Source organism: Cajanus cajan, chromosome 5, assembly GCF_000230855.2.
Source record: "Cajanus cajan strain Asha chromosome 5, NIPB_CcT2T_4, whole genome shotgun sequence".
Classification (NCBI taxonomy): domain Eukaryota; kingdom Viridiplantae; phylum Streptophyta; class Magnoliopsida; order Fabales; family Fabaceae; genus Cajanus; species Cajanus cajan.
This window is the reverse complement of record NC_138521.1, coordinates 8953492-8958036: the sequence shown is the minus strand read 5'-3', so window position 1 is coordinate 8958036 and position 4545 is coordinate 8953492. Positions and strand designations below refer to the sequence as shown.

The following is a 4545-nucleotide window of genomic DNA, read 5'->3' as shown; positions in this document are numbered from 1 at the left end:
AATTTATAAAATAAATAATTTGAATGCATAAATTATACTATAATTTATATTTGTGAAAAATAATATATATTGTGCAGAGAAATGTTTTTAATTATTAATATTTTATTTTAAAATTATTAATTTTAATTTTAATAAATATAACAAATATAAATTGAAATAGATTAAAAGTCAAAAAATTTCTTAAAAATCTCATCAAAGACATATATCTAAAAAAAATCTCTCATATAAAAATACCATCGTGCAAGATAAGTACTTATATTAATATATAGGATAAATGGATAAGTACTTATATTAATATATAGGATAAATGATACTTATACGAAGTATCAAGCAATATCATAATAACTAATGTCTTTTGAGAGTCCTCAAAAACCGTTTATTTAGTATGATTTTTCCTTCAACTTGTTGCTATTTTCAAGATTAAAACATGAGAATTTACTTAATATGATCAAGTTTGGGAAGCAACAACTTGTTGGCATTCATATTTATACTAAAAGAGTTTACTATTCTCAATTTTAATTTATAGGATAAAATTAAATATTATGAAGAAAAAGTATTAATTGTAATTAAAACTAATAGTAATATTTATAATGCGGTATTTAAATCTTGACTAAAAAATAGAAAGTGTCTGCGTAAGTTTAGCATCATTTAGGTAATTGCCAGCCGTTGATTGACCAAATTCATAAGCACAGTTAATAACAATACATAAATACTCCGCGTTCTTTTAAAACAAACAACAGTTATATGTTCTTGTTTAATAATAATAATAATAATAATAATAATAATAATAATAGTAATAATAATAATAATTTGTAGTTATATTATTTAGAAGTGGTAAGAAAGTCAAAAGAAAAGAGTTGGCTTTAACGTTGAAGAAAGATTTAAGTAAGTATTTATGAATTAAGAGTTGATTGACCTAATAAAGATGTAGCATGGTTTTGCGAGAATGGATCGAACGGTGGAGAATGAAGAAGCGAGGGTGGATGAGAGGAATTTCACAAAATGAAATGGGGCGTACGAGGAGATCGAACGGTGGATAAGAACGAGAGGGTGCATGGGGTAGTGAGAAGCGAGTAGCCAAGTGGTAGGGTCTACCCTTTTGTCTTTTTTGACGTTGCCTTTCTCTTCCTCCTTTATTTTTACTCTCCTTTCAGAATTCTCATTCACCCTCAACCACACCACCAATATCCCTTCAATTCACTCTCTCTCTCTCTCCCTTCAAGATAGCCGAGACTCGTGGGGGATACAGAGACTAGTAGTAGTAGTGAGTAGTGAGTAGGAAGCTTTGTCTTTTGAGGGGAATGTTGTCTGGCTCGAGGACCCTTCTTCATCTTCATCAAGAAATGTTTAGTGTTCTCGGACCAGGCTTCATTCCCCCCAATTCCATGCTTCCAAATCAAGGTATTTTCCCACTCTCACCTCGTCTTTCAACAAATATTTTCAGCCACACAAAGTGTTGACCACATAGTAGGTTTGCTTCCTCTCCTCTCCTCCTCTATGGTTTTCTTTTTAAACTTTTGTTTTTTTCTTAAATATGGGTAGATCTGAATCGTGGGGTTTGGTTTTTGGATGTAGTTTGCAGATTGGTGTAATGATGAAGCATTTTGACCCCGTTTCAAAAGCTTTTCATCATTACTTCCTTTTCGTTGCTTTCTTTTTCTCTGATCATGTTATGATGGTGTTTTTCTTGTCAGGCTCTAACTACCTTTTTCTCTTCTTCATCATTAGCCGGATCCTCTCCCAATTATGTTTTCCAGCATCCGATCTGTCTGTTTCTGCCATGTTTTCTCAGATCTGGCCACCTTTGAGACACTCACTTATTCATTCTCCTCGCCCCCCCTTTTTTTTTTTCATCTTATCTCTCTCTCTCTCTCTTTAGGGTTTTGTGGACTATGTTCTGTCTCTAATCTCTATGTTGTGATAAGCTGATCCCTGAGTCTCAGATGAAGAAGCAAGAGGATGAAACAATGAAACCCCTTTTATTAATTATTAGTCATTTCACCATTGTCAAACCGTGTGGTCAAATCGAGGTTTAATGTGCCATCTGTTACAGGAATGAACATAGTGACAAGAGCCTTGTAGACTCCGCCCTCTCTTTATTAGATTCTTCTGCTCCCAGTGGTCAAACTTTTGTTTCTTAATTGCACTTTATTATGCGTTTAAATTTGTTGCTACATCTGTATTTGATACTAAACTGATAGATCCTTGAATCTGTTGTTCTTATTGTTGGTAGGTGGTAGCATTTACCTTCCTTGTATAGGTCTAGTAATGTCACACAGATCTATACTTTTTCTGTTTGCTTTGTCATTCTGTTCATGCCAAATTGTAATTAAAATGGATAGATCTGAGCATTGGTTATGCAGAATCCAGAATGGAATCAATTTTGAGAAGTATGGCTTTATTTTCTTATGGGTGTTGCAGAACCGTGTTGTTTTTCAATGGACGAGTTTAATTCTTCCCTGGCTTAATTTAATATTTCATTTGATAGCTGAAACCCTAATTTCCTGCACAATCAAAGAATCAATGTACAAGATGCTTCCTTTTCTACTGATTAAGTTTCAATGTTTATTAATCAATTGGTTTAGAAGAAAACAAAAACTCCTTTCATTAATTATAATAATTACAGTTCTTCAAGGATAAAGCAAATTAATTTTTTCCTTTAAGGATCATGAATCTTGTTCATGAGTTTAGGAAACATTAAATTCTGCATTTTAGCCCTTTCTCTCGTGATAGAAACAGCAAATAAATATCAATGCCTCGTTAGGAATCAAAGATTTATGCAGGTCAATGTTTGAGCAACTGAGCATTGTCCCAACAGGCATCACTGCAATGTTACTTTTTTTGATCAATATCACTGCAATGTTACTGAGTAAGCTTTGAATTAATTTGTTATTAATTATTATATGCTTAATAACTTGCAATGATGAGAATCAATGATTAACTACTAACAAAGGAATTTCGTTGAGGTCTTTTTTATTTAACATTTTCTATTTTGCCTTGTTGTCTTCATTAGCACAGGGATTTGGAAGAGACTAGCTACAGCATCCTATTAAGTTTGATTCAGAATCAGAATGGTAGACAAAAAGGGTCTGCACATAGCTAGCGGCATTGGGGAACACGAATGACATAATCACAGTGCTCAATGTTCATGGCTTCATGCATACACCACTATTTTTCTTTATCACCATTGTTGTTTACATATTCATACTTGCACGCAAATGTGTACTTTATTATTTTCAACACAACTCATGTATCCAAACCCTCTTACTATAATAATATTTGAATTTCGTTTTGATCTCTGAACTTAAGACCTCGTGAGTTGTCATAAAATACAAAACACCAGACTATGCTTGGAATATATTGTCTTTTTTTTTTTTTTTTTTCCTTCAAATTTCTATGGGTAAAACCGTAAAAGCCTTCATTTTGACTATGATCTCACTCTGTACCTTTGCTTGTTTTTTGTGTGTGCAGAATTCCTGAGCATAAAAAGTTGTGAAATTCAACTTGATCTTAATTAATTAATTTCATTATTTTTAAATGTAATGGTCGTTGTGATTAAAGGGATTGCAATTCTACTTTATGAATATGTGAATGGTGTCTCATAAAGATATTGCTTTTGGGAAATTGGAACTTTTTGACCTTTTGTAAAGTAGCATAAAGTTGAAGCCGTGGGGATTTGCTTTGTGTTTTCCCATGCATGAGTATTTGAGAGGGATAAAGAGAAAGTGCTGGGTCATGCCTGTGGAATTCCCATACAGCTTTTATGGTCACAGATAACTTTTCCACGAATAATTGGAGAGCGAATAAAACTAAAGTAACCCCAAAAACTTTTTCAAGTCTTTGTACTATTTTGATAGGAAATTGAGGACCTCGTAGTCTTTCCATGCATATATATATTATGTAGATTATATATATTAATACTAATTAGTTGTACCATCTAATGAAGTGATAGCCCACAGGCACATGTAGGCCCTTTGACACATTCTAGTGGGATCCAGATGCAACTTTTTCTTCCTAATGGGGCTCTAACTTGGAAACAAACATGTGATGTGTCATTGCTAATGCTAGCTCTAACTAGTATGACTATACAAATCCTCGAGAATTGAATCACAATTAAGCTAGTTCTAATTGATAACAACCATTTTTAACTCCTTAACAGTAGCACTAATCAATCAAAAGAAAATTGTGGTTAAATTGTTAAAATATCCATAATGGAAAAAATATTATGCAATTTGAATGTTACTAAGTAAGCTCGTAAATTACGTTTAAATATATATCAAAAAAGAAAAGAGAAAAAAAAAAATGTGTCTTCTATCTACCACTACTACCATGATCATGGTGTCTTGGACTTGCTAAGTAGGGACCCAATTAAGCAGGGCAATCCATTACCAGAGATCCGGAATCAGCTCTTTGCTGACAAACAACAGGTTTTCTCACAGTAGATAATGGTGTGACACATGTGGACAATTTTGGTCTGCAAACCATAGCAAAATTGTTTAAGAAAAAATAAAGTTAATCAACTTTGATAAGTTTGAAGTGTTCATA

The 4545-nt window shown here is 32.8% G+C and overlaps 1 long non-coding RNA gene across 1 annotated transcript; it reads left to right on the top strand.

The window, feature by feature from the left end:
* Positions 1 to 296: 296 nt before the first annotated feature.
* On the top strand, positions 297 to 3303 carry LOC114916370 (uncharacterized). The gene is made up of 2 exons (XR_003804806.2): positions 297 to 2869; positions 3014 to 3303. It is a non-coding gene; the product is annotated as an uncharacterized LOC114916370 (long non-coding RNA).
* Positions 3304 to 4545: the final 1242 nt, after the last annotated feature.